Genomic DNA, 26,225 nt, shown 5'->3' on the forward strand with positions numbered 1-26,225 from the left:
AGTTTTCCTGTCTAACCAGTCTAGAGGTGTATTTATCTTTGATAAAGACAGATACTCCTCCTCCTTTGATTCTCACGTGATCATTTTTGTGGTCAGAAAGTGTGGAAGGCATTGTAGCCTTGTTAGGCCAGGGTACTCTCTGTGGCTCTGAACCAAGTTTCTGTAACTCCACAGGCATCAACATCCATCCTCCATGGAAAGGAGTGCTTCCAGACACTGCAGTTTCTGATTTAAACTCCTAGCATTTAGCAGCATGACCTTTAATTTATTTGTGAGTGATATTTTCATGTCAGAAATGTTGTTCTTGAGACCTTGTCTACAAAAATGCTCTATGAAGATGGCAAGTACTTTAGCCAGTAACCGATAGCCTAGATGTGACAGGTGAAGACCATCTCTGGCAAAGCAACCTGGTCTACCAACCATGCCAACCATGTCATCCCAGGCTGGAAGGAATCTGACACCAGAAACTAAGCCGATTGTTGAAGTCAATCATTGTCTGTTTATATTGTGGTATCATCCTAGATAATAGTTGAATACTGCTCAAGGCTAGGGATATACCTGCCTGGGACACATATTCAGAGAGCTCAATCATGTCTCTCTTCACATAGTCCAGTGAGGTACATCTTAAGTCATTCACACCAACATAAACTATGATGGAAGTCATAATGGTACTTGTTGAGAGACTTGAGAACATGTGTGATCTGATGGATCCTGTCACCCAATAGACAGCTGACCGTAACCATCTCCTTGTCCAGCCTGGAGAGTAGGACATCTGTGTGTCTCACAATGGAATCAGCTATGACTGAAAAATTTGGTTTAGATGTACTTTGCCTTAGGGACTTATTTGGTGAGACACTAGTGCTTGTGTTTTTATGTGCTGAGTGCTGTATTTGCTGTATTAGATGTAGCATGCTTGTGTTTGGAAGATCTCTGGTGTTTAGGTAGGTTTCTGGTGAGTACATCTTCATATGATGGTTTATGTGTTGACTGTGTGGTTTGCGTAGGAGGTGTAGTATGTGGGGTAACAACCTGTTCAGTGTTACTATTCTGTACCTGAGAGAGCAAGGATTTCAAATTCTTAGTGTAGATGCATCTCTCATAAAATCTACTTGGGTGGTTCAGGAGTAGAGGGTTGTTGGTATACATGAGGCAGTTGCTACACTGCCTAAAGATACCCATGTCAATCAGGCTAGTAGGAGCAATGGAGGGAAACTGACCATCCATAATGCTAGGTTAAATCCTGTTTTCACAGTGGGGAGAGAAAATAGTGGGGTGTGGTATAAATGAGTGCTCTAAATGGGGGTCTATACTAATGGGGAAGCTCTATAAAGGGTCTATATTAACAATGGGAGACTGTGGAGAGAGTTTCCTGTAGAGGATTTAAACTGGAGAGATTTGCTTATGTGCAATTACAGGGAGCTGTGTTTCTGCACTGTGCAAATACAAGGCTTTTATACCAGCAGGATGAAAGACTTTTCTAAAGTTAAACCTTCAGGCCAATCAGATAAAAACACAAAAGCTATGAACCAGTAGTTTCCACCTTAGATGGGTTGAATTTAGCTCTCTGCCCTCACCAGAGTAAAAAAAAACTGCCAGTGTAAAACAGCTGTCTTTGAGCTTAAGTGCAGTAACAAATGCTTTAGGACAGATGTAAGAGTTCCTGCAATGTCAGGAATCCTTGGAAATAAGTTCACTAAACCTGAGAAATGTTCACAGCACACAAAAACTTTGCAAAAGAGATGGAGTTCCTTTAACAAGTACAGGCTGAAAAACAGTGATAAATTCAAGAAAAGAATAAATGCAGCACAGAATTGTTAAATACCACTGAAATAGGTAGAGCAGGGGCAAAAATATGCATATATCAGCTTTGTATTTCCAGATGGTTTTAGAAGCAATCCAAGCCAGGCAACAAGGAAGCTCTGAATAAGTGAGCACAATCTTACAAAAATGTAATTCTTTTATACCAGCAGGAGGAAAGACTTTTTTAAAGTTAAACCTTCAGGCCAATCAGATAAAAACATAAAAGCTATGGACCAGTAGTTCACACCTTGGATGGGTTGAATTTAGCTCCCTGTCCTCACCAGAGTGCCCAATACCCAATGCAAAAATCTTGCCACATTATTATGCCTTTCAGCATACAGTTCTTCTGTAATTAGTATATCACTACCAAAAACAAGATGTGTGACTGTTTCCAATTCTGTTTTACCAAAACTACATTTGTCTGTTTCTCCCACATGATCAAAACGTAAGTAGTCCACTGTCTTGGGCCACCAGTATTAACCTTTCTTCCTTTGGTTTAAATTTACCTCTACTTAATTATTCCTGCATTCAGTCCTGATTAACATGAGGTTCTTCCAAGAGTTTTCTATAGTTGCAACTATGTTTATGCATTTTCCACATTTCTTGCCTTCTCATTTGATCCTTCACCTTATATTATTTCTTTTTTTTTCGGCACATTCAGTTACTGCCTGATTTTTATCTACTTCTGGTTTGATTTCCATTCCTGCTTGACACCAACATGCTTCTGCTAAACTAAGCAGATAAGTCATCTTAGACTTATTCTCCTCATGTTTCAAAACTTTCACTATGTTTGGGTCTTATGAGGTCAGCAGTCCCATGACTGCAGATCTATACATGTAATCAATTTTGAGGAGGCCCATGCCTCCTTCACAATAGGGAATGGATAGTCTTGGTATGCACTGATTTTTAGAAATCATTTCATGAGCATGAAGCATCCTTCTTGTTTTCCTCTCCAACACTTTTTGGGGATAGTCAATCACTCCAAAATTGTAAGTTAAGACAGGAAGAGCAAATTGGTTTATATAATGGATTTTGTTCCTATATGTCAGTGCTGTTTAGAGTATTAATTTAAGTCTTCTAAAATACTCCTTACTAAGTTTTACTTGCATTTCTTCATGTTTTTTGTGGATCCTCTATCATTTCCCAACTATTTATACACACCATTTTGCTGAAGTTCTTTTATGTCACATTCCTGTACCAAACTGATGTTTTCTTGGTGCTGCAGTCTTCCTGCTTTGAATGTTGCTTTTGCACATTTATCAAAATCAAGTGACATTCTTATATCATCTGAAAAGGTTTTGACCACTTGCAGTTGTGCTTTCAGTTCCTCGTTTGATGAATTATATAGTTTTAAATCATCTGCAAAAAGAAGATGAAAAGTCTTTACACTTTTTTGTTTTCTGGGAGCCAAATTGTAGCCATGACCTAATCTGTTAAGTATACAGCTTAATAGGTTAAGGGTAAGATAAAAGAACAGCAGTGACAAAGAGTCACCCTGGAATACCCCCCTTTGAATTTTTATTCTTGGAATAATAATTTGTCCTTCATCATGACTTAACTGCAAAGGGGTTGCCACTGTTTCGTGGTTGCTATAATGTGTTATACATTTTTAAGCACTCTTTTATCCATGAATGTAGGATACTGTCAAAAGCTTTTTTGTAGTCTATCCTTGCCATACTTAGATTCTTCCCTTTTTTACAGTTCTCCATTATGACTTTATTTAACATCAAATGATCCTTTGTTCCATATGACTTTCTTCTATTACACTTTTGTTGTACTGCCGTGATTGAGTTTTTTCTAAATGACTATAAACTCTGTCAGCATCAATTCCAGTGTATAGTTTATACATCATCTGAAGGCAAATTATTGGTCTATAGTTTTAGGATAGCTTGCAGGTTCACGCTAAAGTAGGAGTATTGTTTTTCCTGTTGTCAACCAGGCTAGTGTCTGTTTGTGGTGTGCATATAAATAGTTCTTACTCATGGCTAAATCTTCATGTAAAGATGTTAATACTTTTAGCCAGAAGCTAGGTACTGCATCTGGGCCTGGGATTTTCCAATAAGGAGCTCTTCTTAACTTTGTTTCAATCTCTCTGGCTGTTACTTCATCCCATTTCATATCCTGTATATTTGAACTTCATATTCTTTCTTTTACTTCTTCTATAAATTCAGCATCTTTGTTATGTTCCGCAGGATCTTCATAGATATTTCTCCAAAATGTATATATTTCTTCTTTTTTTGGTGGTGTTTCAATTTCTTTTGTCTTGTTTCACAATTCTCTATAAAACTTTTTTGGGTCATCAATAAATTACTTATTTTGTATTTTTCCTTTATATTTATCTGCATATCTTCTAGGTTTTTCTGCCTGTGCTGATATTTTTAGATTATTATTTGCGATAGTGCACAACAAATCCTGATTTGTTCTGATACTATGCATTGGTTTTATTACATCTATCTTTGGTGATCTATTCACTCTTCTAACAATGACACATCTTGTCTTAATTGCTTTATAGTTTTCACTATTTGACACTTCCACGAAGACATTAGATTTCTCCCCTTCTTTTCCCTTACTACCCTGTGTTCTTGTGGTAGAACTTTATCAGTTATTAATTTAGCTGCACAGTAATATATCCTGTTTACTTCTGTTATTCACATGAATCTCTATGGACAGTCCTAATTACTGAGTTTGTTTTTTTTTTTTTTATCAAACCTCTAACTTTTTGGGTTTTATTGACTTTCTGTAATCTATTTAGTCTATTTCTTTCATTGATCTTAATATGTCTGTCCATCTCTATTAAAATCAAGCAACTCTTCCCTTAGATCATTTTGTTCTAAACTGAGAGCACTTTCTTTGTTCTCTGTTTCCTGCAAGCATTCTACAAAAATTTTCAGAGCATCTTCCTGAGCCACATTCTCTTTGGTTTCATCCTGTATCATCTGTTGTTCTTTTATATGGGAACTCTCTGGCATATCAGTCCACAACATTGACTGTTTCAGCGTTACCACAGCTTCCTGCTCCTTCCCTTGCTGTACAACTCCAACTGAACTTTTGTAATGGTTTCCTATGGAAGGCTCCAATGTATCGTCATATGGCAACTGATCAGATTTTTCCTGCTCCACTGTTTTTTCCTTAATTTGGGCATCCATTGTTCTATCCTGTTAAGATGTTATCTGAGTTAGATTTTCTACACTAAATCCTACACTTCGCAGGTAATCCATAACCTCAGTTTCTATTTCTTAATGTTTCCCTTACTAATCCTATTTTTTACTTTTCCTATTTGTTTTCTTGCTTTTTGTATTGTAAAATGTTCCATGTCCAGATGCCTTTGCCTGTGTTTCTCTTCAAATATCTTTGGTGCTACACTTTTTGTATTGATTAGTTTTGCTTTCTCCTTTGCATAAATATTGCACCATATTAAATCTCCTTTTCTTTCCCATGTCCATATTTCTTCTTCAGATGTCTCCTGCTCCTCCTGTTTCTCATTACTTTTTGGGCTCGTTCCATCATGCTAAGATGTAACCTGTGTTAGACTTCCTACATTAAATCCTTCACTTATCTAATATTCCATAACTTCAACTTCTATTTTTTTAACTTCTACTTTACTAATCTTATGTTCTATATTCCTTCTTTGTGAACTTTTTTTTTAATTGTGAAATTTTCCACATCTGGATATCTTTGCCTGTATTTCTCTTTGAATATCTTTGGGGCTACCTTTTTTGTGTTGATTAATTTGGCTGTCTCTTTTGAATAAATATTGCACCATATCAAATCTCTCTTTCTTTCCCATGTCCATATTTATTTTCTATACCTTACAAAGGTCTCTAGATTTTGTTCTTTACATTTTTGTACTTCCTCAGTTACTTATTTTTCCAAATGGCCCAGTGGTTTTTGGTCTATATAATGTTTTTCATAAATCTGTTTTATTAATGAACACAAATGTTTATTTCAAGATTCTGACAGTTTCTCTTGTGGAAGTATTTTTCTTTCCTCTAATTTCTCTTTTAATCTTTTTGTATATCTTCTGTCTTGAAATTCTGGATTTCTTGCGTAATAGCAACAATACATGCATTCTTTCTTATCCTCAATAGTCTACTCTATTGTCTTTATGGCTCTTTTTTGGCCTATCATTTTTGTTATTTTTGTGGACTGCTACTTCCTTCTACAACAGGGAGGCCATCTTCCCCCTGAGCCTGGTCTTAGCCTATTGTAGGAATGTTTCGATGTCTTGAGGATTCTACACTGTCATTTTTTCCAGTCCTGGTACCAGTGCGTTTACCAGCATTGGGCACTTTGTTTTATCCTAGATCTTGTGTACCCAGCTATCTTGTTTTATTTTTAACCTACTTCTGTCCATGATATATGCCATATAAAGTACAGTCTACATATCAGTGTTAGCTCGGTGAGATTTTGTGAAAAACATGGTCCACCTAGTGAAGGCACTCACCAAGACTTGAGGATGAATTCAATTCTAGCAATACTACTCTGCTTTGCTTTCTGATTTAGTGATTGATCTCTACTGGAAGGATTTAACAGAAGTCAGGAAGATGGATATGACTGACAGGCAGCTGCATTATGACTATGAAGGAAAAGAAGGAAATTATTTTTTTTCCACACGGTAATCTAAATTTTCTTCTATGTGCTGGCTATTATTCCAAAAACCCACAGATCATTCCATTGTAGGCTATCTCAACCCCATAAAAACCCACATATCCTTCCATTGAAGGCTATCTCAACCCCACAAAAACCCACATATCGTTCCATTGAAGGCTATCTCAGCCACACAAAACCCCCCAGATCATTCCATTGAAGGCTATCTCAACCCCACAAAAACCCACAGATCATTCCATTGAAGGCTATCTCATCCCCTCAAAAACCCACAGATCATTCCATTGTACACTATCTCAGCCCCACAAAAACCCACAAATCGTTCCATTGTAGGCTACCTTAGCCCCACAAAAACCCACAGATAGTTCCATTGAAGGCTATCTCAGCCTCACAAAAACCCACAGATTGTTCCATTGATGGCTATCTCAGCCCCACAAAAGCCCACAGATTGTTCCATTGAAGGCTATCTCAGCCACACCAGTAATAAATGCATGTGCATAAGTCAGTGTTTGTAAGACGTGGAATTCAGGAAGAAGACTTGTCAGATAATGGTCCTCAAGAGTAAAAACAGTTGTCAAGAGCCTTTTAGTTTCAATACATTTCAAGCCAAAGATATCCTCAGTCAAACAGACAAGTGGGATTTTAGATATAGACTGTAAAATATATGATAATGCTTTGAAACAACTCAGAAAACAACAAACTAAAATACAGCACCACTGTACTAAAAGTGTTAGAAACGTACTTTAGCTAAAAGAAGACTTGGTGTTATTAGGTTACAGTAATGGTCACAAATTTCCGATAAAAACAGTTGCAGATGGACATGAAAGTTCAATATCCTAAGAGAAGATAAGCATAACAGGAAGTCACTAACATTTACTGAAACTGCTAAATCTAGATTACATGCCAGAGAATCAGTTGGGCAGACCTGATCCAGATTTGCTGTGCTCAAAATACACTGATTTTTTTTTCTTAGCTGAGGAGGGAGTGGGAGACTTATGACATCAGATACTAATTTAAAAACTGGAGATAATTTAGTCAAGGAATTGCCACCTTCCAGTTCTGCTGTAAAGAGTGGTAATATCATACCTTAAAACAATGGCTACTATAGCAGGTATGGTTGACCTGTTAAAAAGCCACTCAGATTTAGTTATTGTACATAAAGTTCATAGTCATGCTTGGATTTTAATTTTTGGGTGTTATTTCTATAACCACAGCCACATGACTTGCTAGTATAAAGTTAAATTTTAAAATCTATCGCATATTTATTTATTTATTTATTTTACATTTGTTGACCAGGCTAGTCTGGCTGGATATATGTCCATTTTCAGCAGAGGCCCGAGGAGGAAAGCTCCACTATATACTAGTGCCAAACATAAAAAAAGGTACTTAAAAACAGCACAGTAGGATAAAAATATTATAGGCATGTAAAAAAGAGCTAATTAGCTTAGTAATAGTATAGAAGGAAATACAATGGAATATAGAAAAACAGTGAGGATTCCTAGTTCTATAATCTTAACCATGCAATAATACTAATGTTGAAGGAGAGAAAATAGTGACTCACCCCTGAGTCTATAGAAATATTTACAGTATTTACAATAATGATAAAAACTTTTAGTGCCAGGGCACTATTTTTAAGAAACAGAAAGTTACACAGGGAGCAAGATATAGGTTTAAAATAGAAAGGATAGATGACTGGTTGTAAAAATGTAACAAGTAGAAAGAGAAAAAGGTGTTTTATGAAAATTAAAATGGAAGTGAAATTCAAGGTGAGCTACAGAGGGGGTTAGCGCTAGTGATAGTGACAAGTAGAAGAGTAGAGTAGAGAACTGTAAGGAGAGTAGGAATGCTGAGGTCAGTCAGGATTAGAGCAAGGACATAGCCAGTGAGATTTGAAATAGTTCCTTAGTTGTTTCTTGAAAAGTTGTGCTGAGCCTAGAGTGGTCAGTTCTGTGGGAAGTTTATTCAGTGTGCCAATAACATTTGTAAACAAGGAGTCACCAGCTTTATTGTGTGATTTGAGAGTCGCAACTAGTAGTTTGTTAGCTGAGCAAAGTGAAATAAGATTCTTGGGCAATAAGGTTATTAAGTATGGGTATATTAGTATGGTAATGGAGTATTTTAAAGGTAATAACTAGTTGATGTAGGAGAATAAGATTTTGTAGTTCTAGCCACCCAAGCTTTTTGAGATTAACACAATGGTGGGTTCGAAATGGGGAGCCTGAGGCAAACCTGGCAATGCTATGGTAGGCTGTGGCAAATTTTTTAAGGTTAGATTTTGACAGGTTCATAAGAGATGGAGAGGCATACAATAACGTAGAGATGAGATGAGTTTGGGCAAGAGACACCCTGGTGGTAGGAGTAAGAAAGGTCTTGAGTCTATAGGGGGCACCTATCTTTTTATTAACTGTTTTGATGGTTAGGTCAATATGGTAATCACAGTTTAGTTGATTATCTATTGTAAAGCCTAGAAGTTTAGTGGAACAATCAGGTGAAATGATAGTGCCATTGTTAGACACAATAGAAAAGGAAAAAGGGGCAGACTTAGGGGTTGGGGAGAAGAGTAATAATTTGCTTTTTTTGGGGGTTGAGGAGGAGACAGATAATTTGGAACCATTTTTCAGCAGCTGAAAATATTTTTTGGGTCGAAGAATGAAGTACAGCTAGAGATGCAGCAGAATAGATGATAGTTGAATCGTCTGCATACTGAATACAAGTGGATGTTGGGAGTGAAGTAGACAGGTTGTTTATAAATATGGAAAAGAGAAGGGGACCTAAGATGGATCCTTGAGGGACACCGATAGTGACTGGGAGCTGAGAGGATAGATGGCTGTCCCATAGGACAGCTTGTTTCCTATCTTTCAAATAAGAGTTGAACCAGTGCAATGCCGAAGAGTCAAGTGAGAAAGATGTCAGAGTGTCAAGTAAAAGTTGATGGTTAACCATATCGAAGGCTTTAGAGAGGTCAGGAAATAAAGAAGAGGAAAATAGGTTGTTATTGCGGTTTTTCATTTTCTAAATAAGGGATGCAGTTTCCAAAGAAAATATAAAGGAATTTGGATACATAAGTGGTGCAACTGGATGGATCTTGGCACTTGTGAGTAAAGCTCTAAACAAGCAACAAGTCTGTCTCTTGTCTTGTCTTTTGTAGTCTATCACCTCATACCTTTGCTGGCTTCTTTCCACTAATGCCCTTTTCAGGAATATCAGAAGCTGAATCTGGAAGATAAAGGTTAGAAAATGAAATTCAATAAGAAATTAAAAAAGAAACATTTTGAGATAAAAGACTAATGCATGATGTCAGATGTGAGTCACGAACGGGGGGATAGGCACTCATGTCATTGCATACAGATTTAAATGGGGGGGTCTCTGAGAGTGCATAGAACAAAAAATGAATGTATCTGGGGAAAAGAAAAACATGTTTAGAGACAGTTTGCTGTATTTCAAGTAGCCAGACAGGTTCATTGCAATCCAATGTCTGGATATTTGAGAAGCTGATAAGAGTCTGGATTAGTCTCTGTCATATTTGCATAAATGTCTGTTGGTGGGGCTGTCTGCTAGTGTACCAACATGCACTTCAGTTACTGAGAGGAACATTTTGCTCATTCCAGTTTCTGCAACCTGAAAGGCATTATCATGGGAAAAACTGTTTGGCTTCCTTCAAACATATGTCAGAGTACATGACCACTGCATACAATCCTACAGTCATTTTTTCTTGATGACCCTCCTGGGATGCTTTGAAAAACACAGCATGTTTTTTGTTGTTTTATATGTGAGCAAACAAGTATGTCCCCCGCTTAAGACACACTTTAATTTTTTAATGTTGTCTAATTTTAAAGATCCTGACGATGACTGTGGTTGCCGGACTGCTCTGTCCATCAGATGGACATACCAGATGATAGGGCAGTTATATTAGGCTATGCATTGCAAGATGTGTTGCCTGGTACATAAAAAATGAAGATGTAGCATTTACTTTCGGCTTTTGTAAGCATTAATATCACAACTTGATTTTTAGATACTGCTAGAGTGACAGCAAACCAAGTCCACAGGTAGCATAATCCATTATTTATACAAAACTTGAGCAAATGAACACACCCATTATTTTTGGAAATGAAAGCACTCTGTTTTATGAAGAGGAAAGAAGGAAGTCAACAAGAGGCAAAAGACTGCGTTATTATGGGATAGTGATGTTTATTTTATTTCACTCAGTTTCTGGTAACCGGGTAAGGTACAACAAATGTATATCATTTTTTCAGCTGAGTGTCTTTGGAACAAGAGTTGTAGTAAGGCACCCAGAATGTTCTCAGTCCTGACTTAAAACTCTACATCCACGTCTGTAATGTGAATATTATTACAGTGATAAAGATATTTCAAAAATAAATGTAGAGAAATATCGTTTCTCCTCCACCTGTGAAGTTTATAAGATGTGCATGAGTGTTGGCAAAAGAACATGAAGTCCTCAGTTTATCCCTGTGATGCATAAAGCTCAGGTGACCCTTAAAGCAGCCTTAGGTCATAGTGTTCCTATCTAGATGCATTATCTCAACTGCTGAGAGAACCATTCATCTGACTGTGTAGCTTAGCCAGTATATTAACCTCCACTCTGGCTTTGTTATTCATAAAAATGCTATAAAAGACATTGGTCTGAAGCAATTGCATTAGGAATATAAATTAAATAGTGTGTGTACATATATGTATGTGTATGCTTAGCCATCCATGTGTGTATCTTTCTGTTTCAAGATGTTTTTGTTTCGGAGTGTAGCAACCTTGCCTCATGTAATTTCAGTAAGATAATTACATGGACTGGAATGTACATTACTTGATCAAATTCCTGCATCTCTTTCTGACAGGTAATTAAATGTTATCTGAAGTCTGTCTGAATATGATCCAGAAAATTGCTTTAAGTATGGAACAGACCCTACAACAAGAGGACTGCATTACTAAAACTAGGACTGCAGGTGAGGGCAGGTACACCTAGGGTTCAGAAAGCTGTACAGCATCATGATAAAGTAATTATAGCTAAATGAGTTTCCAGTGACATCATGTGTCTCACTGCACAAAGAGAGGGGAGCAGAAATAAATACTTTTTGTTCAACTACGTCTGGTACTTTCAAAAGAAGGTCATTTTTTTGCCTCAGTAGTAAAACTACATTAAATAAAAACAAGATGTTTATAAATAAATGGCAAAAAAATGACAGGCAGATTGTTCTTTTACATTTGCATTAGATCTAGTCTATGTACATGTAATGAGACTCCAGACTGACCACTTTACTAATAAATCCTTTGGTAGATATAGAAATCTTTCATCTCAAAAAAGATTTCTACCTTTGTTCCAAGTAAATACACTGAAACAGGATCTTATATCTAAATTGAAATAAGAAAAATTACAATGCTACTGATGTAATTATTTTTCTCACCTTATTCTAATCAACAAATTAATATGTGAGTGTATCAGTGTTCACTGTTTTGGTCACAGCTGTTTCTTTGTTGGCTATGAACAGTTTTCCTTTAATTTTACCATTTCATTTTGGGAGAAAAAATCCCCTTATTTTGCCTAAAGTATTATAACAAAGGTCTCAGGCTGTTATAAAGGCATTTGTTAATTCCTGCTGTGTGGGCACTAACATAATAGATGTGGTTATGTCCTGGCAAGAGTATTACCAAGTGTGTTCTTTTATCCCCCCCCTCCATGAAGCCAATCATCAGCTTATCCTGGTGCCCCATCCTATGTGGGGGTCTACCTACCCCTCTTAAACTCCCCTGAACCAGGGTTGGGGCCAACAATGATCACCAGAGTGCCCTGAGGCCACACATCATCCTTTCTGACATGGGGGTTGTAACAACTTACCCTCATTTTCCTTCTCCCCTCAGTTTGACCATTAAGTTTGAAGTCTACTCCCCTCTAATGGTCATGCTTCCCCACCGGGAATGCCTGGATGAATGCTATTCACCCTGGGATAGGTATCCCAATCCCTCCCTCCTTGCCAGTGCCTCAGACACCCAAGATGCTGCCAAGGCACAGCCTATGGCCCAGTGTATTCCACTGCACAAGGCTCTTGTGCTAAGAGCCTTTTCCTCCTGAGTGTACTCATGTAGGGATATAACACCTTATAGTGCTTTAATCAATGTCTAAAATTACTTCCATGCCAAAACAAATAAATAAAAGGTGTAAACAGCAGAATAAATAATTACAGGAAAAAAGTTCCCTAATTCAACTACTTGTGCTGGACTGAGTCATACAGTTTCTGTCTCTGTCTCACACACACACACACACACACACACACACACACACACACACACACACACACACACACACACACACACATGCACCCACATTACATGGATATGATATGAATATTGTACATTTATTTTACTTAACTTTTTTTGACCAGATAGGTGCCACTAATGATGTAGCCCTGTATCAGGTGACACCTGAAGTGTTTTTAATACTAACTAGTAGGATACAGCTAGGGCACTGGGAGAAGTTCCTTACACTTACTCTGCTAAGTAACTTCTGCTTGAACAGCCACCAGTAACTTGGCTTACCACCTCTCACCACGAGGAAGGCACTTGGGGAGTGGAACACTCCCATTTTACTGTACTGCAATGTCAATATTTAAATATTAACTCATTCCCTCCAATCTAGCTCTGAAGTTTGCACTACAGCTTTCAACTGGCTGACCTAATACTTTTTGATAAAACTAAATTCAAGTGTTCATAAATCTGGGACAATAGAAATTAATAAAGAAGTGTAAATAAAAAAACTCTTCAGTACAAACTCTAGATCTTAAACTGGGTTTTGTAAGTCAGAGTAAACATAGTGACTATTAAGCCTATAATATTTTTGCAAACAACTTACAACATATCAGCAACTACTAAAGTTAAACAAATACTGTCGGCAGCATTTTGTTTATCCAGCTAAAGGTTTTCAAATTAGGCTACACAGTTCTGTCTGTGCCACTTGGTTGTTGAGATACTTAGATTAATAGAAAATATATGGCAATATAAATAAATATGAACAATTAACCTCACTTTACCTCCACTAGTCAGAGGCAAGTATTTGTGCAGTTGTATTCTCCATCATAATCTTTAAGATGAAACATTTCAATAACTTGTATGCAGCCTGGTTTTGGAATTAGTAATGTAAATATGAAACTGCAGTATTAGACACCTACAGACGTCAATATCATGTACCGAGAGAAATGCCTGAGGGTGTAACTAGGCTTTAATGAATTGATTTAAGTATTTGGTGTGGTGATAAAACCTATAGCCGTCTAGTGTCCTAGAATCAAAGTCAAATGTGTGGCCTGTTTGGGCAGTACATTGCTGCACTCTTTTCCTGCTACTTCATCAGTTCAGCGCTGTGGAAGTGTGCTAGGACTGCTACTTCATCAGGTCAGTGCTGCGGAAGTGTGCTAGGACTGCTACTTCATTAGGTCAGTGCTGCAGAAGTGTGCTAGGACTGCTACTTCATCAGGTCAGTGCTGCGGAAGTGTGCTAGGACTGCTACTTCATCAAGTCAGTGCTGCGGAAGTGTGCTAGGACTGCTACTTCATCAGGTCAGTGCTGCGGAAGTGTGCTAGGACTGCTACTTCATCAGGTCAGTGCTGCGGAAGTGTGCTAGGACTGCTACTTCATCAGGTCAGTGCTGCAGAAGTGTGCTAGGACTGCTACTTCATCAGGTAAGTGCTGCGGAAGTGTGCTAGGACTGCTACCTCATCAGGTCAGTGCTGTGGAAGTGCGCTAGGACTGCTACTTCATCAGGTCAGTGCTGCGGAAGTGTGCTAGTACTGCTACTTCATCAGGTCAGTGCTGCAAAAGTGTGCTAGGACTGCTACTTCATCAGGTCAGCACTGCAGAAGTGTGCTAGGACTGCTACTTCATTAGGTCAGTGCTGCGGAAGTGTGCTAGGACTACTGTTTTAATGTAAATGAAAGGAGATGCAAAACAATCAGGAGCAAACACATTTGTTAAACATTCAGTGTCATGAAGCAGGAATAATAGCATACCAGGGAGTTATTGGGAGTTATTGTTAGTTCTACCAGACTAAAAATGTACCATTTTAGGATACTTATAATGAAACTGTAAATATTCTTGTTAGACAATCAGTATAAAAAATAGGTACACATTTTACTCAGCAATATCCTTGTAGACTGAACTATGCATATGGATAACTGTGATACAGAAGCAATCTAACTAGTGCCATCCTCCATATAACTGTCTTGTAACTGCCATCTAACATACACACATTTCCAAAACTGAACAATAGCAGAAACTATTTTCATTGTAGAACTGTACCATGATGACCAGTCTTCTTTTTAATATTTTTAAGACCTGGGAATTGCAGTTCTATTCAGTATAATCACTAACTTCTGATTTAAATTCTTTTAATCTTCTCAAGCTGTATTTTTTTGCATCATCTAAAAGACATTAGCAACATAATTTATTGAAAGTGACTGCTTTATTTATCTTGTTGAAAGTGACTGCTGTATTTATCTCATGCTGATCCTTTTTAACACCTTTATACAGTAACCACTGAGTGCTTACTGTGGATCATTTAATTCATCTATGGTTCATAATACTTTTACCACAACATTCTGCAAACAAATTGCAGGGAAGGCTGATGTCACGGCCAGAGTTATAATAAACATGTGGGAACAGCCCAGTTCAAATTTGCATGAATATTTTATTACCTGCATCAAAGAACGATTGTAACTGACTGCTATATCTGATTTTATTTTTTCTGTTTTCTTAACTGGTGGTATTGGATAACACATATGATAAGAGCTTTTCATTTTCAGTAATTCTTTGTGGTTCATGTTTCTCTTGGTTCTCAGCTGCCTGTATGTTGTAGTGTTCAAACAATTCCTCAGTCTTGCTACATATTGTACCTTTCACTATACAGAGCCTCTGACATAAGTATATTACAACAAGATTTACAACTGTTCCTAGTGCTGTACTACAAAAGTACATTTGACTGTATCTCCCACGTTTTGTATAGACTTTGTAAATCAACATGTACATAGTCCACTGTCTTGGCCTACCATTATGAACCCTTCATTTTTTGCTTTAAATTCACTTCTCTTTAACCATGTATACATCAAATCTTCATCAACGTTTGGTTGTTCCGGAAATTCTCTGTACTTGCCGTTATAATTGTGGGGCTTTCTAGTTTTCTTTCCTTTTCTTCTGGCCCTTTTATTTATATTCTTCATTTTATTTTTGACACTTTCTGTTGTCACTTTATTTATTTATTTATTTATGTATTTATTTATGTATTTTAGCTTTAGGTTTGATTTCCATTTCCTCTCCTTCCTGAAAAGTTTCTCGTAATATGAACAAAGATATCATCTTAGACTTGTTTTTTCATGGTTTAGAACTATAAGTTTGGATCTGATGATCTCAACAACTATGTATACATTCCATGACTGCAAACCCATATATATATATATATATATATATATATATATATATATATATAGTTCATTTCAAAGAAGCCCATATATAATTTTGATTGTGTCATGCGCTTTATATATATATATATATATATATATATATATATATATATATATATATATATATATATATATATATATAAATATATATATATATATATACACATACACATATATATAAAATTGGGTAAGCAAGAAGCAGTTTTCTTGTTTTTTTTTTTTTCTGTCCACTTAATCAAACACTTTCTGGAGACAGTCAGTCACACTAAAACTGGAACTTAAAACTGGACAAAAAGTTGGTTTATGGCTTGAGCTTTATTCCCAGATGCCAAGGCAATTTTCAATATTAGTTTTATTCTTCTAAAATGTCTTTACCAATTTTCAGTGACGGGAGTAATATATTACAATATGTAATATATTACTGTAATATATTACAATTTCTAGTAACTAGTAATATAACTAGTTACTTTTTCAAAATAGTAATAAAATCATAGTAATATATTACCTTTTTTAGTAACTAGTAACTTAAATGTGAGTTACTTTTTAGTTACTTTTGCTTAAAGTTCCAGTGGTTCTCAACATGGCCGATATCACCCCCTAACCAGCAACAGAAAACGTCCAGGGCCCTGTATAGTATGGATAGTAATTAGATGGTAGGAGGTAACAGAGACTTTAAAGGGGCAATTTGGATAAAAAATTACAACATAATGTTGGCACAACTCATAGCACATAGCATTCATAACATACCTCTCAACTGTACCAAATTCCTTGGCATTTCTCATTTGTGTTCAGCAAGAAAAGAACACTGTCAGGGTAAGGTATCACCTCCCAAAAAAAGCACAAATCCAAAATCAGAAGAGGATGATACTCCACAACAAACGAAGCAAAACCAGATGAATGAAAAGACAAGTCCTTTATTCGAATAAGTAAGCACTTTCACGTTGCTTAGAATGCTTCATCAGACTTCAACAAACCATAACATTTAAATCAACTTATATATAAGTAAAACACCAATGAAAAACACATTAGCAAGTCACATGTAAGTTACAAAAATACATAATTTCCTTTCCATAAAAATTATATAAATTATATAAATATATCATAAAGATCTCATGTTAATAAATGAATAGTAGAAGTAAAATATTAAAACATACTAAAACACATATTGCATAGTGAGACTTATTACTACTGTTTAATGTTTCAAAGGTTTATCTAATAAAAATGGTCTCAATGAAAATTTATCATTGAGACCATGACCTTATTCAGATAGCTTAATAATCCATTTTGCCTCAGCTTTTTCTGTCTTATTGCCAATATTACCAAGTCTTTCAGTCTCTGTTAACTGTCCTATTACTAAAAATCTAAAGGCATGTGTGGTGTCATTTTGTAGTACATGCTTGGCTAGGGCATTCCCTTCATTCTTTCTATGTATAGCATACAAATGCTCTCGTATCCTTTCTCTTAAGGTTCTATTAGTCTTTCCTATATAGAAACAATAACATTTTATGCAGGATGCTAAATAAATCACATTTCTTGACTTACAATCAGCGTATTCATTAAACTCATATTTAACACCAGTATCTGGATGTATAAAAACATTAGATTTCATTATATATATACACTGGTTGCAAGAGCGACATGCAAATGTACCCTTTCTCTCAGAGGAGATCTTATTTTTAGGCACTGTCTCATAACAAAGCATACGTTTTAAAGATTTAGTATTCTTATAGCTAAAGGATGGTTTTTCACCCACTAAGTCTTTTATACCATCATCTAACTGTAAAATGTTCCAATGTCTCTTAATAATGTTGACAATAGAAGTATTATTATTAGTAAAGGGTATCACTAGTCTCCTCTTATCATTATTCCTCACTATAGGTCTCTCATCTATGCTGCCTTGTTTTTTAATAAAAGGACGTCCTAGATGTGTACGTTCAAAAGTGTCCAATGAACGCATATCTCTATTGCAATAGCCTCTATGCCTAAGATCACTTTCTATAGTTTTTAATGCATCAGAGAAAACCAAATCATCACTAGTTATATTAGAAAAACGTTTCACTTGATTACTCACAATGTTTCTGTGTATATGGGGGGGGGTGCATGCTACTTCTGTGAAGAATAGCATTCTTCCTACAAACCTTCCTAAATACTTCTGTTTCTAGAGTATTGTCTTTTTTCCTCAATGTCACATCTAAAAAATCAATTGTATTTTGTGAATACATTTCAGTCAACCTAAGAAATGTGGTAGTTCCATTGATATATAGAACAAACTCTTTTAGGAGTTCTAGTCTGCCTCCCCAAATTAAAAAAAGATCATCAACAAAACGTTTGTAATATCTTATAGAAGTGGAGTAAGCCAAATGTTCTAAAACATACGTATTCTCCCAGTATGCTAACACAAGGTTAGCATAAGAGTTTGCACAAGATGTGCCCATAGCTACTCCTTTAATTTGAAGGAAGTATTCATTGTTAAAGGTAAAAACATTGTGACAAAGAACCATTTCTAACAGCATTGTGAGTTTAATAACTTGATTGTTGCTAAGTCCTTTATTTAACAAATATAACCTTAAGGCTATTGCAATAGAGATATGCGTTCATTGGACACTTTTGAACGTACACATCTAGGACGTCCTTTTATTAAAAAACAAGGCAGCATAGATGAGAGACCTATAGTGAGGAATAATGATAAGAGGAGACTAGTGATACCCTTTACTAATAATAATACTTCTATTGTCAACATTATTAAGAGACATTGGAACATTTTACAGTTAGATGATGGTATAAAAGACTTAGTGGGTGAAAAACCATCCTTTAGCTATAAGAATACTAAATCTTTAAAACGTATGCTTTGTTATGAGACAGTGCCTAAAAATAAGATCTCCTCTGAGAGAAAGGGTACATTTGCATGTCGCTCTTGCAACCAGTGTATATATATAATGAAATCTAATGTTTTTATACATCCAGATACTGGTGTTAAATATGAGTTTAATGAATACGCTGATTGTAAGTCAAGAAATGTGATTTATTTAGCATCCTGCATAAAATGTTATTGTTTCTATATAGGAAAGACTAATAGAACCTTAAGAGAAAGGATACGAGAGCATTTGTATGCTATACATAGAAAGAATGAAGGGAATGCCCTAGCCAAGCATGTACTACAAAATGACACCACACATGCCTTTAGATTTTTAGTAATAGGACAGTTAACAGAGACTGAAAGACTTGGTAATATTGGCAATAAGACAGAAAAAGCTGAGGCAAAATGGATTATTAAGCTATCTGTGAATAAAGGTCATGGTCTCAATGATAAATTTTCATTGAGACCATTTTTATTAGATAAACCTTTGAAACATTAAACAGTAGTAATAATTCTCACTATGCAATATGTGTTTTAGTATGTTTTAATATTTTACTTCTACTATTCATTTATTAACATAAGATCTTTATGATATATTTATATAATTTATATAATTTTTATGGAAAGGAAATTATGTATTTTGGTAACTTACATGTGACTTGCTAATGTGTTTTTCATTGGTGTTTTACTTATATATAAGTTGATTTAAATTTTATGGTTTGTTGAAGTCTGATGAAGCATTCTAAGCAACGTGAAAGCGCTTACTTATTCGAATAAAGGACTTGTCTTTTCATTCATCTGGTTTTGCTTCATTTGTTGTGGAGTATCATCCTCTTCTGATTTTGGATTTCTCATTTGTGGGCTCATAATGATAGGGTGCCACAAATTACCGATTGGCCCCATTAAATCCCGATTTCGGCATGCAGACTAGGGCACCAGAACCATCCCAGTTTTAAGAGGCTTCAATTTAACAAAAAACACCATGTGATGGTGGCATCTTCTCCTTTAAGGGGGACCATTTGCTACTCCTTACTGACTACAGGAACAATTGACGATGTCATTGAGTTCATGATCCACATGTAGATAATGATGGAGGAGGGGGTATAAGGATTCAGATTCAGGCATCGATTATTCTAATTCACTTACAGATTTTGTGTAAGTATGCATTTTGAACAATAAGATATAATGAGTTGTTGAAATCCTCAACAATTTAACAGAAAAATCAAGCATTTGCCAGAGGCAGGACAAAAACCAAATGCAATATCAGGAATAATTTGTAGGTACAATCACATATTATCCTGCTGTTTGTAAGGTGGACGTCATGCTAGCGAGTTTGTGTTTCAAAGGTTTCCCCAATGTAAAGAAATGCAGTTTAAGAGCTGGTAGCCTGCAAAACCCATATAACACTCAGCATCTCAGCGCAAAAAATTTTAAATATAGCCATTAGCCAAATATAATGTGTGGATGGGAGCAATGGTCTGAAATAAAGCACAAATTTTTAATAGGGCACTTATAAACTTAGAATGGTTTTAGAATGACAAATTTTGCCTTAGTGTGCATTTTCTGAAGCATATCAAGAATGAAAACATTTTTGAGAAACAGTAATAGACTGCAACCAACTAATAATGAGAATAATTAGAGCTGTACTTGATGGGCGTAACCATACAATTTTGCACAAGTGTGGTGTTGTACTAAAGTAATACAAGTGCAGCTCATACAGGTTTTACAGACTAACAGAGCCACACATTCTCTCCCGGTCATAATAGAGCAACTGCAAGTTAGTAAGTCCATGAGTAGAATGGGAAAATATTTTAAGTTTCCTCTACAAGCGTACATCCCATAATTAAAATTTGTAAATACTAGGTATCTTAAGTCGCATCATTAATAAAAAGTAAAAGTGGCCAACACAAAATCCACCATTTAACTTCTGCTTTAGGACTGAAATCCAGCAACTTCAACTCTAGTGTGACTTCTAATGCATGCTATAGATGTAAAGTCAGGGTCTTTATTAGAATGCCAAAACCTAACTTACTCGAATTGTGAAAGGCCGGCACATACACAGCTAACTGCAAGAACACCTAATGTCCTTAAGCCTGAAATTCAAAATATCGAATTGCTATAGTTGGCCAACTCCACTGCCTGCTACATACTGCCTACCCAAACAAAATAAATATGAATGTATTACTATATATGCACTTACCTTAACCCGCACCCTAACCCTAAAGTCAGTAACTATTGCACATTTATGTTAGGGAGCTATGCTGGATAAGGGAATCTCCTACTGACATTTTATCTCACTAAACATGGTGTGGACAACTATGACAATTCAGCATTTTGAATTTTGTGCTTAAGGATGTTCGGTGTTCATGTGGTTCGCTGTTTATGTGTTGGCCTTTTGGGATTCACGTAAGTGAGGTTTCGTCATTCTAATATAGACCTGTAAACTCAATCTACACTTACTCTGGAATTTAATTTAAACATGGGAAGGTAAATGTGAGTGAGTGTATGAGTGTACAAGTATACAAGTATGTGTGTTAGTTAAACTGGTTCATAGGTTCATAGGTAGATGCTAAACTATCAGCCCAAGGGCATACGTAAGCCTAGCCAACAAGGTTCCCTGGCTTACACCCCCCCCAAGAAAGTTAATTTCCTGTGCTCCTGTCGAGCAGAGCCACAGAAGTGATCCCTGGGGTGTATTTCCTATTTTCCATCCACTCATCGAGATTTTTCTTGAAGAGTGCTAATGAGGAACTTTGCTTGACATAGATGGGTAGCTTGTTCCAGAGTATAGGAAGTCTCTGGGACAGGAATCTATCCCTCCATCATGTCCTGTTTATTTTGGTGACAAGGTTTAGGTCCCTAGAGCATGTAGCTCGGAGGGATTGGAATTTCTTAAGGTGTAGCATGTCCAACAGCTCTGGGTTTAACATAGCTTTATATGTTAGGCAGAGATCTCCTCAAAGTAGGCGATATGCTACAGAGTAAAGCTGGAGTTTTTTGAGGCGGTCAGTGTAGGGCATCTGTTTGAGGCCAGTAATCCTCTTTGTGAGGTACTTCTGTGGCCTCTCCAGCTGCTGCCGATGTCTTGTGAGGTACATTCCAAAAGGGGCATTGTACTTTATAATAGGTCTAATGAATGCCGAGTAGAGGGGAACAATGACCTCTTTTTTCCTGGATGAGAACCCTTTTGTGATGAAGCGTGCCACATAGAAGGATTTCCTGACTACTGTGGCAATGTGATTATCAAAGGAGAGACTACTGTCCACCTGGATCCCAAGGTCTCTTATCATACATTTGGCATTAAGTAGACTGCCATTTATGTGGCAGTTCATGGGTACAGAGTTTTTACCAAAGAGGATGACAATGCACTTTTTGGCATTGAGCTTGAGGCCATGTCTCTGACACCAGGCATCTGTCTCAGTGATGCCCTTCTGTGGGATGTCCACATCATTTGGGGACTCGACTATGGCTCCTAGTTAGCAGTCATCTGTGAACTTTGTTAGCCAGAGGCCTTTTGTGTTAGCCTGTACTTCAGAGAAGTAGATACCAAACAGGAGAGGTCCCAGGACTGAACCCTGTAGTACTGCACTTGTCACTGGTTTGAAGTCAGATTTGGAGTCTGCAACTTTTACAGTGTGGGTTCTGTCAGTGAGCCAGTTGGCAACCCATCTTGTGATGTAGGGATTTATACCTAGTTTAGTGAGTTTAGTTATAATTCCAGAATGGGGGATGGTGTTGAAATCCTTGGCAAGGTCAAGATAGGCTGTGTGAACCACCTTATCCTCATCTACGGCTTTGATGACTGCCTCAAAGAAGTCGATCAGGTTCAGAAGGCATGATCTGCCTTTCACAAACCTGAACTGGGTGGGGTCCAGAGTTTGTGTTTATGAGTTCCATGATGATACATTTAACGGCCTTGCAGACCAGGCTCGTCAGGCTAATAGGGCGATAGTTCCCAGGATCAGTGGTGGTTCCCCCTTTGTGGAGTGGGGTAACTGTTGCTATGTGCCATTCAGTGAGCACAAAGCCTGACGTGAGACAATGATTGAACATGGTGCTTAGGTGTGGAGCCAGTTAGTTTTGAAGTTCATGTAAAACGCAGTCTGGGATGTTGTCCGGTCCCATGGATGCTGTGTTTTTGATTTTAGAGAGCGCAGCTTTTACCTGCATAGATGTGATTACATGGACTCTGCATTCTTCTTGTATAGATATAAGCCCTTTAGGGGGTGAGAGGGGAGTAAAGTTAGCACTGAACCTATCTGCCAGGATGTTGGCAATATCAGTTGGTGCTGTAATTTCTGTGCCGTTGTGCAATAACTCAGAGCAGATCTGGGTGTTGCCATTGAAATTCTTGACATAGCTATAGAATGTTTTGTGGTTGCCCTTAGAATCAGTGTCAATTTTGTTTTCATAGCTAGCTTTGGAGGATATTATAAGGGATCTCAGCTTCTTACTGAGGCTGACCAGGGAGCTCCTCCACTCCTGGGATTTTACTCTCTTTTGCAACATTTCTTCCTTCTGTTGTAGAGTTTGTTTATGGCAGGGGACCACCAGATTGGCTTCCTTTTTTGGAGGATAGTGTCTTGGTTCTGTTTGGGATAGCACAATCTATGTACTCATGTAAGTACTTATAGATTGCATTTGTGTAGGATTCAGCAGTCGTAACTGTATTGTCCATCTGCATGGGTGTCATGAAGTTCACCACTTCTGTCTTAAGAAGCATAAAGTTGGCTTTGCAGAAATGTTTTACCATGGTTTCCTTAATGGTTGGTGGGGGCAGGATGCAGATATCTAGGGTGATTAGCTTATGGTCGGATCTGACCAACGAGGAGTTGATTTCAGGTGTGGAACACCGGTCATTCATGTTGGTGATGACTAAGTCTAGGATATTGTTGCTCCTGGTGGGGATGTGGATAAGTTGATCCAGGCCATTGGAGTTTATGAATTCCAGAAAGCGTTGAGTGAAGGAGTTGGTACATGAGTAGTTTTCCCATTTAATGGTGGGGTAGATGAACTCACCCATTATTAGGGTGCTTGGTTTAACCCTAATATTTTCCAGTATATCAAGAATAGAGGAGTGGGAATCCTGGGGCATGGTGGGGGATCTGTAGTAAGCTACAATTTGGATTGCAGTTTTGCCCAGAGTTAGTTGAACTTGGATAACCTCGGATGCATTATGCTGCACAACTAGCCTGGAGGTGTGGATATCCTTAATGAATATAGACACACCTCCGCCTTTGGTGTTCTGGTCCAGGTTAGATGGCCGAAAGGTGTGGTATGAGTTATAGCCTGGTAATGCAGGGGTGCTCCCTAGATCCTTGAACCAGGTCTCAGTCACTGCACAGATATCGATGTTCTCCATTTTAAAGAGTGCCTCGAGTGAGTGCATCTTGAGATTTAGACTTCTAGCATTGGGTTGCATTACCCTCAGTTTTTTCTTGCCTGTTCCTGTTATGGTGGTGAATTTGTCATTTGAACCTTGCCTAAAAAAGGCACTATAGGGGCGGCAAGAGCCTTAGCCAGTATCCAGAATCCCAGGGGTGACAGGTGCGGGCCATCTCTGGCAAAGCATCATGGTCTGTTGACCATGTCGTCCCAGGCAGACAGTTACTGGATCCTATTAGAATGACACCATAAGTTTAGCCAATTGTTGAAGTCAATCATTTTGTCCTTGTACTGCAGTGTCATTCTGGGCGATGGCAGGATGCTATTCAGGGCTAGGGTCATACCTGCCTGGGCTACAAGATCAGAGAGCTCTTCCATGTCTCTTTTCATGTAGTCCAGGGAGGTACGTCTCAGGTTGTTCACACCAACATGGACAATGACAGAGTCATATTTGTACTTGTTGTGGAGTGACCTGAGTGCGTGGGTTATGTACCGGATCCTGGCACCCGACAGGCAGCTGACACTAACCTTCTCCTTGTTTAACCTGGTGAGTGGGACATCAGTGTGCCTGACTATAGAGTCACCTATGACTAGTGTGTCGGGTACTTTGTTTTGCCTTATGGGCTGTGGTTTATTGGCACACTGAGTCTCTGGGCTATGTTTCATTTGGGTTGTGTTGGGGGGTGGAGGTTGCTTGTGTTTCTGCTTTGGAGGTCTCTGTTGCTTGAGCAGATTATTATTGAGAGCCACTGTGAATGTTTTTGTGTTTCTACAGTGGGATTTTGATGGTGTAGGTTTAGTGGGACTATGTGATGAGTGTAGTGTGGTGCAAGTGTTTACCTTCTCCTCTTGACTGTCAAGTTTAGTCTTGGTTGGAGAGAGCTTTATCTCCAGTTTGGCTAGATAAGTGCATCTCTCACAGATTGTGGTGTTGGGTGGTAGGAGGAGATGGTTGTCTGTGTACATGAGGCAATTGCTACATTGACACAAGATGCCCAGATTCATCTGATAGACAGGAGAGAACACTGGGAGCTGAGCCTTGGACATGCCTGAATAAAAAAATACTTTCCTCTAAACAAGTGAGGAAAGCGAGTATAAGAGCTGTTTTTCTCTAAGAAAGTGAGGAAAGTAAGTACAAAAACTGTTTTCCTTTAGGTAAAGAGGAATGTAGAATGTTGTAGTAATTTGTAGCTTATTTAGTGCTAACAACAAGTTCTGAACAAGTGTTGAGCACGAATAAGCAAATTCAAGTGCTAAAACTAAGAATCTGTACCTGGATCTTGTGGAAGATAGACTACCTAGTGCTTACCACTCCCACTGATAAGCTAGAAGGCTTCCCACCAACACAGAAAGGCTTTGGGGGCTCAGAAGCTTACAAACAGTCCTGGTTGCAGCAAATCTGTATCTTGACTAAACTAGTTACAGGAAAGGTGGGAAACAAGTGCAAACGCAGGCTTTTAAACCAGAAAGTTGAGAAAGATGGAAAACTGCCCAAATTGCCAATAAACTACAATTTCTGGGCCAGAAACCACTCTTGTGCTGGATAGGCTACGTAGTGCTTACCACTCCCACTGATAAGCTGGAAGGCTTCCCTCCAGCATAGAAAGGCTTTGGGGGCTCAGAAGCTTACAAACAGTCCTGGTTGCAGCAAATCTGTATTTGGACTAAACTTGTTACAGGAAAGGCTGGAAACAAGCTTAGATTTTTTTTTTTTTTGCAAAGTGGAAAGGGAGAAAGGAGAAACAGAAGATCATTCAAAATTAAGGACCTACGTGGCTTGCCCTTCACAAATGTTCTCTCTGTATTAGATAGAATGAGCTAGTAACATTAGACTGGAATAGAGATGGGACAGAGCTGAACAGATGGGACTGGTAGGAGTGTCTCAAGTTAAAATATGATCTCACTGTACTCGGTTGAGTGAGCAAATGAGACCCAGGAGGAGGGTTCAAATACAAATTTACAGGAGGGGCAGGAAATTCCAAAGACACCAAGACTAACTGCAGAGAGAGAGAGAGAGAGACCACAGTATTCTCTGAAACAATTAAATAGAAAAATAAATAACTACAGAGAGACACAGACCAATGAAACAATTAAATACACAGACAAATAAAACACAATGCAGTACA

Source organism: Protopterus annectens, chromosome 7.part0 (genome assembly GCF_019279795.1).
Source record: "Protopterus annectens isolate FY-2018-M chromosome 7.part0, PAN1.0, whole genome shotgun sequence".
Classification (NCBI taxonomy): Eukaryota; Metazoa; Chordata; order Ceratodontiformes; family Protopteridae; genus Protopterus; species Protopterus annectens.